This window comes from Stegodyphus dumicola, chromosome X1, assembly GCF_044657685.1.
Source record: "Stegodyphus dumicola isolate Sdum_Otavi_A_Nest chromosome X1, ASM4465768v1".
In the NCBI taxonomy this organism is placed as follows: domain Eukaryota; kingdom Metazoa; phylum Arthropoda; class Arachnida; order Araneae; family Eresidae; genus Stegodyphus; species Stegodyphus dumicola.
Window position 1 is genome coordinate 227,957,262 of NC_140780.1, and position 13,304 is coordinate 227,970,565.

Consider the following 13,304-nt stretch of genomic DNA (forward strand, 5'->3'; position numbering starts at 1 on the left):
ATCTATTCAGTGAACGCTTCGTGATCTGTACTTTGATGGAAGAAAAGATGATAAAATGGTAATAAAAAATTAATTCAAAGTATTTCCAAAGACTTGAAAAAGATGATTGTTTTTCCCCTCATACCAGTACTAGGATCAGAATATATCTACCATGTTTCTCCCTCTACAGGATTACACGTGAGACTGACTATACGTGAGATTTTCCTTGAAGAACTTAGTATGGCAGGAATCGAAGGAACTATAATTAATACTGGTTTGGGAAATGGTCTTATCCACCAGATCGAATTACTCGTTGGGAGATCACGTCAGTGGGCAGCTGCACTTCAATGAATTGCAGTTTCGTCACTTGGAGGCTTCTACCACAAAGCACATATGCTTCAGTGGACCGGCCGGGTAAAACTCGCTGGCTTTGAAAAACTTCCACTGGTGCGTTTGAACGTGTTGAAATCTTTTTCGTCAAGTTGACAGAAAAATGTTGATCAAGGATCAGTTATACTATTGGTATTTCTCTTACCATTAAGTGAGGCAAAATTTTAGGATTAGCAGCTTAGGATTCTGGTCCGCTTTTACACTCAATAAGACAGAAAAGTCTGAGTACGTGAGTTTAGGAAAACATACTGATGAAGTTAGACTATTGATACATTTTATTTTGAATCGTTACACGCTTTTCCGGTTCAAAATCAAAAGTAGCAAAAATTCGACAGACAGCTTTCGAAACTATCAGAACATCACGATATTAAACTCAAAATTTACTGGAAGTCAGCAGTCCAGAAATTCAGTGGAATGCTTTATTTTCTCATTCCTAAAATTTGATCTTTGCAGTAATTTCGGATAAAAGAAGATATATCAGATAACTAGGTTTGCGCCGATTGTTAAAAGCTCGATTATTTTCCAAAGGAAGCACTATTCGAAATTCCAACACGACAAAACTTAGCTTCGAAGCAACGGACTACGTTGAAATGATTTGGTGAGAGAGTTGCATTATCTCTCTCCCTCCACTATTAAAGAACATTATTAATAAAGACACCAAAAATCTATTAAAGACAGGCACATCGCTGTAGTCAAATTTCCAAAGGTGTCCATGTCGCATTCAGGTTATAGAACAGTATGTCAAACGGTGTCCGCGAAAACATCGCGGAGAAAACAACGCAAGGAGAAAACGTCGCGCTACAAAACATCCGTGGGAGAAAACATCGCAGTTCCAAAGCATCGTGATACAAAACGTCGTCGTCGAAAATAAAGCGGTTCAAAAACTTCGCAATTTAAAAACATCGTCGTCGAAAATATCGTGGTAAAAAATAAAGTATCTACAAATTATCGCATGACGATAGCATCGCAGACATGCTTTTTTCAGGCTTTAGTAAATGTAAATGGATATTCTCATAATGATTTGTGAGCGCAAGAAGGAAAGAAGGATAATTTTTACTTTCACATTTTTTATTAACTAATAAATTTTTGCTGAAAAAGTAAGAAGGAAACTTAAGAATATAAAATTAAATGCAACTTATAGATTATACTTTTCATGAAAAATTACCAGTAAAAACTTTATAAAAATGATTTATTAATGGCCTTTGTTAGTTAACTATGTCAGTTTAAAATTCTATTAAGTCCTATAAGTTGCTATAATTTTCTATGCTTAAGTTTCCTTCTTATTTTCTCAGCAAAAATTTATTAGTTAAAAAAATGGGAAAGTAAAAATTATCCTTCTTTCCTTCTTGCGCTCACAAATCATTATGAGAATATCCATTTACATTTACTAAAGCCTGAAAAAAGCATGTCTGCGATGCTATCGTCATGCGATAATTTGTAGATACTTTATTTTTTACCACGATATTTTCGACGACGATGTTTTTAAATTGCGAAGTTTTTGAACCGCTTTATTTTCGACGACGACGTTTTGTATCACGATGCTTTGGAACTGCGATGTTTTCTCCCACGGATGTTTTGTAGCGCGACGTTTTCTCCTTGCGTTGTTTTCTCCGCGATGTTTTCGGCGGACACCGTTTGACATACTGTTCTATAACCTGGATGCGACATGGACACCTTTGGAAATTTGACTACAGCGATGTGCCTGTCTTTAATAGATTTTTGGTGTCTTTATTAATAATGTTCTTTAATAGTGGAGGGAGAGAGATAATGCAACTCTCTCACCAAATCATTTCAACGTAGTCCGTTGCTTCGAAGCTAAGTTTTGTCGTGTTGGAATTTCGAATAGTGCTTCCTTTGGAAAATAATCGAGCTTTTATCGGCGCAAACCTAGTTATCTGATATATCTTCTTTTATCCGAAATTACTGCAAAGATCAAATTTTAGGAATGAGAAAATAAAGTATTCCACTGAATTTCTGGACTGCTGACTTCCAGTAAATTTTGAGTTTAATATCGTGATGTTCTGATAGTTTCGAAAGCTGTCTGTGGAATTTTTGCTACTTTTGATTTTGAACCGGAAAAGCGTGTAACGATTCAAAATAAAATGTATCAATAGCCTAACTTCATCAGTATGTTTTCCTAAACTCACGTACTCAGACTTTTCTGTCTTATTGAGTGTAAAAGCGGACCAGAATCCTAAGCTGCTAATCCTAAAATTTTGCCTCACTTAATGGTAAGAGAAATACCAATAGTATAACTGATCCTTGATCAACATTTTTCTGTCAACTTGACGAAAAAGATTTCAACACGTTCAAAGCGCACCAGTGGAAGTTTTTCAAAGCCAGCGAGTTTTACCCGGCCGGTCCACTGAAGCATATGTGCTTTGTGGTAGAAGCCTCCAAGTGACGAAACTGCAATTCATTGAAGTGCAGCTGCCCACTGACGTGATCTCCCAACGAGTAATTCGATCTGGTGGATAAGACCATTTCCCAAACCAGTATTAATTATAGTTCCTTCGATTCCTGCCATACTAAGTTCTTCAAGGAAAATCTCACGTATAGTCAGTCTCACGTGTAATCCTGTAGAGGGAGAAACATGGTAGATATATTCTGATCCTAGTACTGGTATGAGGGGAAAAACAATCATCTTTTTCAAGTCTTTGGAAATACTTTGAATTAATTTTTTATTACCATTTTATCATCTTTTCTTCCATCAAAGTACAGATCACGAAGCGTTCACTGAATAGATTGATTCTACAAATAATTTCTTTTATTAGGAGTTTTTCCTCTTCTTATTTTGTTTTGTCAACGACATGAGAATTTTATGAGTCATTTATCGCGTACATAGTAACATAATATTTACAATACAGTTACATTATATTTAATAATTATAATCACATTTTAAAATGGTTTGTAGCAAAAATTAGGAAGTATTGTTATTATTTTTAAAAAATTTTGTTTTCTGAGCATTTTGAGCAAACAATAAATAATTTGAAATTACAGGTTTTAAACTTTTCGTGCTCTTCGTGCACCAAAATTAACATTTGGACCTGTAGCGTTTGCTGTAGCAGTGAGTTTAGAAACTAAAAAGAAATTGACAAAGAAAGCATTAAAATTTTATCATCTTCCAAAACTTCTTGAGCGATGCGCGAAAGGAAAATATGATTAGATTTGAAATCTTTGTTTTCATTTTGCTTAGCTAGGCGGCATGCAATTTTTCCAAGTTATAAGCAACAGAAAAATTAAAAAAGTGTTTTCTTCGACCCATGCTAGTACAGTCACATGATCTGAATGTCCACCAGCGACAGAGCGATTAAATCGCTGAACACTTGTAGTCCCGAAGTGGGTTCGATTCCAGCCGAACGGGTTTCAGGCATGGGTGTTTTCATGGTTTTCCCCATGTGTAACATGTATACGAGACAGTTTCTCCCAGAAAGTGCTCCATGAAGGCACGAAGGTATGTTTTGCTATAATCAACTAAGCCAAACATAATCTGAATGCAATGATTTTTATGCAGCTAACCGAGGTGTGAACATCCCACCTGCGGTATTTCTGGGCTTTTTCTTGTGCTTTCAATGTAAAATTAATTTCATCTATCCGCAGAATAATCCTGGACCGCGTTTCGTCAAGACCCATTCTCACAAGAAAATTAGGTAAGCAAAATTTACGTGCTTTTGTTCATTTTGCGGCTTCGGCATTTGTATGATTTGGATTTTATAGATGTACCCCGCCCTCAGGTGCTCACTTTTTGTGAGTATTTGGTGTGTCATGCGATAATTTGTAGATACTTTATTTTTTACCACGATATTTTCGACGACGATGTTTTTAAATTGCGAAGTTTTTGAACCGCTTTATTTTCGACGACGACGTTTTGTATCACGATGCTTTGGAACTGCGATGTTTTCTCCCACGGATGTTTTGTAGCGCGACGTTTTCTCCTTGCGTTGTTTTCTCCGCGATGTTTTCGGCTGTAACCATGTCAAACTTGTGACTGAAGCTTCTAAACACGTGTGTGGCGCTGACGCAAGGGATCGCTTGATTAGGATTATCCTCCTAACGAGATGTATTGTGCCAGGATATTTAAAAAAGACTAACGTTAGCGTTAGAAATATATTGAAATTTTAGTTTTAATTTTAAAGCAAACATGTATATCAAATATCAGTAAATGGATATTGTTGTTAATTTGATATTAACTAATGAAAGAAAATTCTAAGTATATTTTATGTATAATACAGAAACTTGTTCTTTGGAAATAAATAAATGTATTTAAATAGAAAAGCTTCTTGGTGAAATGAATGTATTTTTATTTTTTATAACAATTTTTTTAAGTATTGTATGTTTACAGTGCAGTATATGCTTCAAGTGATTCACTCGTGTTGAAAATTTAAGAGTTTATGAAGCGATTATTCGCTGAACTTATGTGATATATTTGTAAGGTTTCTTGAATACGAGTAATCTGAAGAGATATTTGAAATCTCATGAAAGAAACATCAGATGCAGTGTATGTCCTAAGAAATTTAAGTTTGTAGTTTGAAAAGTCGCGAAGCTTCTCGTCTTAGAATTTTGTAGTGAATAATCACAAGTTCTTTTCATGTAAAAAGGATATGAAAACTTATAAAGTTACTTTTAAGAGTAAATCGTGATAAAAAATATTTAGTGAGCATAAGAATTTAAAACAATATGAATCTTTACATCGTATTGAATGTTCGGACATTTTTTCAAGTAAAACAGAATTTGAAGAAAATCTCACGAATCTTTTTTTTTTTTTTTTTTTTTTTTTTTTTTTTAATTTTTGCTGGTGTCAAAAGAAACAGAAATATGTTGATGATGATGTTTTGAAACAGCATGATACCTCTCTTCTTATAAATTGCATCCATTGTTTACAAGTGTTTAAAAGAAAAAGTGATCTCTTACACCACATTTGAATGCGACATGGTTTGATACGAATCTTACAAAAACGAAGAAACGTTGACATGGTTAATACATGCAAGTCTTCTAAAATCGCAAGTCTTAATAGTATGTTCGCAATTGAATCGATTTGCTAGAACATAGAAAATGATCATGTCTTAGATGTACTTCTTGAATATATAAAATTGTAGTTAGTAGGGAAAAAATGAGTTATGATGTAGTTTTACACTGAGTTATGATATCGGTGTTTGAAATGGTAATCAATAGTTACATTTAAAATGTGTCGTGAGTGTGAAAATGAAGAAATAAAAGAGCTTTGGCGAATTTAATAAACGTGGTTCAATGTGGTTGATGGAAAAATTTGTTCCATGTGAATTAAATAGGGTAAGATATGAACCTCTTTCTCTCAATAGTTAATTATTCAATTGTAAGACAATTAAACTTTAAATATATATGCATATAGTACATGTAATGATTAATATTACATTGATTAATGTAAATAACTGATGATATGTGTATTAACATAGTGAATGTTCGCTTTTATGAAGTTCTAAGCATTACTTTAAATACCATTCATAAAACTTTTATCTCATATATACAAACATGACAATATCTATTGAGATTTCGTTTATTCTTTGGAATGTATGAAAGTTTAAATATTTTTTTTTAATTTAATGTAGATTGGAGTAAAATATCTGTATCTTTCTTCATTTCAATCGGTAATATCTGTATGCTGGTAAAGGTACATATGTTCGTAAGAATTATACTGTGTCACATTTTTGACAATCTTCTTTCATTCATATTAGCTAATAAGAGAATTATTGAAGTTAGTAAAGTAATGAAAATCAACGTTATTGAAAGAAAACTCTAAAAGCATTTACATTTCCAGAAATATATCAAAGTTCCTTTTCTTAAAAACAGCAGGTGTATCGTAGTTTTTATTTCTATTTCATTAAAAGCTGAACTTGTAAAATAAAAATTTTCTATTAGTGTAAGGTAAACAAAAAGAAAATCAAGAGACAATCCGTATCATGAATGAAATTCAAGTCTTACATCGGATTAAAAAGAAATATTCTGAATCTAAATGTTTATGCCTATTTAACACAAAATGCGTTTATTTGTGTTATAAATTTAACTAAAACCATTCTTATAACAGTATGTTGCCTTTAAACTGGGTAAAAGTGTTAAGTATATTTTCTGATGGTATTGATATACTTGTCAAAGAAGTTCTAGAAACCTCAAATGTCGAAAGAGCATATGATAAGAATCTCCTTTCCTATCGCTACGTCAGTTACAGGTTAAGGGGTGGCTTGAATGGATAAAGGTAATGTTTGTGCAAAAATATAGTAGTTCTATTTTGAAATGAGAAATAATTCGTTTTTTGTCAATTAAGGAGACTTGTGGTATTATTAAGCAGAATGTCAGTGAAAGACATTGCGTTTGCATAGTGAATTATGAAGGTACTGAAAGGTAGTAAAGAAGGTGAATGAAAGAATTAATTTGAACAAATAAGGTAAGGCTATCATTAAAAGAAAAAACTGTTTAAAAGATGCATGTTAAATTAAAAGTAAGATGTTAAAATTTAAAAAGATGTAACAGAGTAAAACCAAAGAATACTGGTAATTCCCATCTGGAAAACAGTAATTTGAGTACGATATTGAAAAAGTTGGTTTTAAGAATTTCTTTATGCATGTGATGCAAAACAATTGCTAGTTTATCATGAGTGCTGACATAGATGCAATTAGTGCAGGAAAAATAGTAAAATTAGTATAGTTAGTGTCTCTAAAACATGAAAAAATAATAGTGTGAGCAGTATAAATTCATTTGAAGTACTGAAATATGACATAGTCTAAATATCAGAAAATGTAAGAAATATTTTGGTATGTGTGGATGAAACAATGAACGTGGTTGTAAAATTAGAAATGAAAATTATCAACACACTTAAAGGTAATCGGGATTTAAAACTAAATATGATGTTAGAAACTTTGAAGACCATAAAACTATATGAGAAAGAAATACATTTAGATATAAATGGTATTAAACTGTAAAGTTGTGAATGGAAATTTCTGAGTAAAACCTGTAGATGATCTATTATGATCGAGGAATAAAACAAGTACTATAAAAATTGTAAGGAAATATTTGAATATGGAGTAAATGAAAACAATCCATATCGTTAAAATGAATAAAAAGGGATAAAATTTTGGAATTACGAGTGATGAGACAGAAATAAAAACATTATAATAAATAAGTTAAGCTAGAATTAAGAAATATAAACACAGAAGGGAAATCATGAACGTAAGAAAAGCAATTAACAGTTATAGACTTAAGTTTTTTTTTTAAATATTCGGTAATGTAAGGAAGATATTGTTAAACACGTGAAAGAAATTAGAAATTCTGTAGAAAATTTAGTAAAAGAACTAAGATCATGAAAAATAAACGTTTCTTTTTAAATACAATTTCATACCACTAAGTTAAAGTGTGTATAGAATACTAGAATGGTTTAAAAAAAGTAAATGAAGTTAAAATTCAGAATATATTGAACATTATAACGTTAAAAAAAGTGTGAAATTGCATCTAAAATTAAGTAATGTAACAAATAAACAGCACGTGCGGGAACGTTTGTGAAATATAACGTATAAGTTAAAAATCAGGTATTCTGAAATTTATGAAAGGTATGAAAAAAATAGTATGTGGAAATTAAATAAAATATTACAAATAAATTAGAAACGTTAAGTATTAAAAAATGTGACAGTAAATGAATATGTTATTATGAAAACAGAAAACCTGAGAAATAAGTTAAAGTTTCATGGAAAACTAGAAAGGATAAAAGTATCAGAATAAATTGATGAGTCGATTCAAATTCCATTTTCTTAAATAGGCTTTTTTACCTGAATCTGAATGTATCACATCAGCTTAGTGGTTAAAATCTTCAAACTACTGAGCTGGTGAAATATTTTGTTTGAGAGTTCAATTCTATATTTTGAATAATAGAATATTTTTTTAAAAAAAAAGAAATTTCTAAAATAAATTAGTTTCTTTTTTCGTCCGTAGAGGACGCCATGAGCAATTCCTAAACAGATTATTTTCATTTTTCATCCCTAGAGGACGCCATGACCCCGTTGCCAATTAAAAAAAAACTAACTTTAAATGAGAAGCAGGAGGTCTACAACTCAATCAGCAATCTAAAAACAACTCAACTCCACTCGAAACCACGCCTCCTAGTGTGATGACGTTCCCTTTGGCCCCGCCTTCTGTGTGACGTCGTTGCCCACGCCCACACCGCACACCGCATGTCGGTGAACCCGTATTTTCTATCTACTAGCAGGACTATGTGCAATTCGAAGTCCAACAGTCCACTTTCTAGAAAGCAGGCACTCCCGAAGACTTATCACCAAGCCGCCAATGCTAAGGTCGGGAGACCAGCCGTTTGACACCAGTAAGAACAGAAAATAGCATCCCGTTTAGCTGAAGCAGAGTCTAAAGCAATATGTTGGGAATAGTATCTCGCCCCTCAACTCTCACGGCTCTCCTTCCCAACGACACGCACGGCAAAAACCTGGACAGTTTTCTCGCCATTTAAAACTATAAAAAAGTATTATAATCGCATCTCATGACGGGACCCAACCTTTAAATAGGAAAACCACAAGGGAGAAGGTGATAGATAAGAACAGAAAAAAATGAAAGGAGGGAAAATCGCTAGTGCTCCAGGATCGTGACCCCCGTCTCACGAAGAAACTGATTCCCTGAAGGGCTAGGGTATGTGCGGATTGACACACCAAATACTCACAAAAAGTGAGCACCTGAGGGCGGGGTACATCTATAAAATCCAAATCATACAAATGCCGAAGCCGCAAAATGAACAAAAGCACGTAAATTTTGCTTACCTAATTTTCTTGTGAGAATGGGTCTTGACGAAACGCGGTCCAGGATTATTCTGCGGATAGATGAAATTTATTTTACATTGAAAGCACAAGAAAAAGCCCAGAAATACCGCAGGTGGGATGTTCACACCTCGGTTAGCTGCATAAAAATCATTGCATTCAGATTATGTTTGGCTTAGTTGATTATAGCAAAACATACCTTCGTGCCTTCATGGAGCACTTTCTGGGAGAAACTGTCTCGTATACATGTTACACATGGGGAAAACCATGAAAACACCCATGCCTGAAACCCGTTCGGCTGGAATCGAACCCACTTCGGGACTACAAGTGTTCAGCGATTTAATCGCTCTGTCGCTGGTGGACATTCAGATCATGTGACTGTACTAGCATGGGTCGAAGAAAACACTTTTTTAATTTTTCTGTTGCTTATAACTTGGAAAAATTGCATGCCGCCTAGCTAAGCAAAATGAAAACAAAGATTTCAAATCTAATCATATTTTCCTTTCGCGCATCGCTCAAGAAGTTTCGGAAGATGATAAAATTTTAATGCTTTCTTTGTCGATTTCTTTTTAGTTTCTAAACTCACTGCTACAGCAAACGCTACAGGTCCAAATGTTAATTTTGGTGCACGAAGAGCACGAAAAGTTTAAAACCTGTAATTTCAAATTATTTATTGTTTGCTCAAAATGCTCAGAAAACAAAATTTTTTAAAAATAATAACAATACTTCCTAACTTTTGCTACAAACCATTTTAAAATGTGATTATAATTATTAAATATAATGTAACTGTATTGTAAATATTATGTTACTATGTACGCAATAAATGACTCATAAAATTCTCATGTCGTTGACAAAACAAAATAAGAAGAGGAAAAACTCCTAATAAAAGAAATTATTTGTAGAATCAATCTATTCAGTGAACGCTTCGTGATCTGTACTTTGATGGAAGAAAAGATGATAAAATGGTAATAAAAAATTAATTCAAAGTATTTCCAAAGACTTGAAAAAGATGATTGTTTTTCCCCTCATACCAGTACTAGGATCAGAATATATCTACCATGTTTCTCCCTCTACAGGATTACACGTGAGACTGACTATACGTGAGATTTTCCTTGAAGAACTTAGTATGGCAGGAATCGAAGGAACTATAATTAATACTGGTTTGGGAAATGGTCTTATCCACCAGATCGAATTACTCGTTGGGAGATCACGTCAGTGGGCAGCTGCACTTCAATGAATTGCAGTTTCGTCACTTGGAGGCTTCTACCACAAAGCACATATGCTTCAGTGGACCGGCCGGGTAAAACTCGCTGGCTTTGAAAAACTTCCACTGGTGCGCTTTGAACGTGTTGAAATCTTTTTCGTCAAGTTGACAGAAAAATGTTGATCAAGGATCAGTTATACTATTGGTATTTCTCTTACCATTAAGTGAGGCAAAATTTTAGGATTAGCAGCTTAGGATTCTGGTCCGCTTTTACACTCAATAAGACAGAAAAGTCTGAGTACGTGAGTTTAGGAAAACATACTGATGAAGTTAGACTATTGATACATTTTATTTTGAATCGTTACACGCTTTTCCGGTTCAAAATCAAAAGTAGCAAAAATTCCACAGACAGCTTTCGAAACTATCAGAACATCACGATATTAAACTCAAAATTTACTGGAAGTCAGCAGTCCAGAAATTCAGTGGAATGCTTTATTTTCTCATTCCTAAAATTTGATCTTTGCAGTAATTTCGGATAAAAGAAGATATATCAGATAACTAGGTTTGCGCCGATTGTTAAAAGCTCGATTATTTTCCAAAGGAAGCACTATTCGAAATTCCAACACGACAAAACTTAGCTTCGAAGCAACGGACTACGTTGAAATGATTTGGTGAGAGAGTTGCATTATCTCTCTCCTTCCACTATTAAAGAACATTATTAATAAAGACACCAAAAATCTATTAAAGACAGGCACATCGCTGTAGTCAAATTTCCAAAGGTGTCCATGTCGCATCCAGGTTATAGAACAGTATGTCAAACGGTGTCCGCCGAAAACATCGCGGAGAAAACAACGCAAGGAGAAAACGTCGCGCTACAAAACATCCGTGGGAGAAAACATCGCAGTTCCAAAGCATCGTGATACAAAACGTCGTCGTCGAAAATAAAGCGGTTCAAAAACTTCGCAATTTAAAAACATCGTCGTCGAAAATATCGTGGTAAAAAATAAAGTATCTACAAATTATCGCATGACGATAGCATCGCAGACATGCTTTTTTCAGGCTTTAGTAAATGTAAATGGATATTCTCATAATGATTTGTGAGCGCAAGAAGGAAAGAAGGATAATTTTTACTTTCCCATTTTTTTAACTAATAAATTTTTGCTGAGAAAATAAGAAGGAAACTTAAGCATAGAAAATTATTGCAACTTATAGGACTTAATAGAATTTTAAACTGACATAGTTAACTAACAAAGGCCATTAATAAATCATTTTTATAAAGTTTTTACTGGTAATTTTTCATGAAAAGTATAATCTATAAGTTGCATTTAATTTTATATTCTTAAGTTTCCTTCTTACTTTTTCAGCAAAAATTTATTAGTTAATAAAAAATGTGAAAGTAAAAATTATTCTTCTTTCCACCTTGCGCTCACAAATCATTATGGGAATATCCATTTACAGTTATTAAAGCCTGAAAAAAGCATGTCTGCGATGTTATCGTCATGTATATCGTTTGTAGATACTTTATTTTTTACCACGATATTTTCGACGACTATGTTTTTAAATTGGGAAGTTTTTGAACCGCTTTATTTTCGATGACGATATTTTGTACCACGATGTTTTAGAACTGCGATGTTTTCTCCCACGATGTTTTGCAGCATGACGTTTTCGCCTTGCGTGGTTTTCGTCCGCGATGTTTTCGGCTGTAACCATGTCAAACTTGTGACTGAAGCTTCTAAACACGTGTGTGGCGCTGACGCAAGGGATCGCTTGATTAGGATTATCCTCCTAACGAGATGTATTGTGCCAGGATATTTAAAAAAGACTAACGTTAGGGTGCACTCTTTTGAATAGCAAAACTAAAAATAATAACTGTATTCAAAAAAGAAAAGTAAAATCATCGTATATTATGAAATATTGATATTTTTACAAAAAAAAATTGTGTTTCTTGAGCTTTTTGTGCAAACAATAAGTAATTTGAAATTACAGGATTTTAATTTTTTTTCTACTTCCTCATGCCTTAAAACTTACATTAGGACATTTGCATTTCGATAGTAATGAGTTTAGTAACTATAAAACTGAAGAAAACATAAACGTTTCACCACCTCTCAAAATCTGAGTACGATGCACGAAGGAGCGGAAGGTAAGATTTGATTTTAATTTTTTTTTTTTTTTTTTTTTTTTTTTTTTTTTTTTCATTTTGCTTAGTTAGGCGATAGGCAGCATTTATAGGGTACAGCGATAAAAAATTTAAAACAGAAAGCATTTTTTCTGTCCACCCTACTGTGTAGTGAGGATTTACCTTCACTTTTTATTCTGGCACCATTAGTTTTGACGAACTAACTCCTAAGGTTTTTGTAAGGTATTCATTGCAAGTAAACGTAATTTTAGTTTCTTTCACGATAAGTAATTCCCGCCTTGCAGGAGCGAGGATGTTTAGAGATAACAGTTTTCATGCACAATTGAGTTCGTTGGCCTGTAAGTAAAGGAATTGTGTCTTGCCAACTTTGGCGATAATTTCAATAAGTTTTCTGGAAGCATTCCATTCTTTATCCGTGTCATTTCTGGTTGCGCGGAATCCTAAAACATTAATATTCTGCTTACGTTGAAAGCCGGCATAATGTTGCATGGCAATGATATTTCTCTGAAATCGCTTCATGCAACGTTTGGTCTCTCTGCCTAACGCCTCCAACATATCATAGATGCACAAAGCGTGCATTTTGAACAAAAGCTATGACCCAATTCGCCTTTGTTTTGCATATGAAGGCAATTGCATTTCGTACAAAAATTGTAACAGTATCTGATACTTTTGCCTTTGCATTTTGTCCTAAAATATAGTAAATTCTATTTTTGTTAAACATTTTTGTCAAAAGAGCCCCTAAATATAAAACATTTGAACTAATTTTTAGTTATTAATTTTTTTTCTTTTTGTCACTATAGTCTAAATA

The 13,304-nt window shown here is 33.4% G+C and overlaps 1 protein-coding gene across 1 annotated transcript in view; it reads left to right on the top strand.

Moving 5' to 3' along the window:
- Positions 1-13,304, top strand: part of LOC118205098 (immunomodulatory peroxidase-like) — a 143,994-nt gene that overhangs the window by 72,932 nt on the left and 57,758 nt on the right. The window lies entirely within an intron of this gene.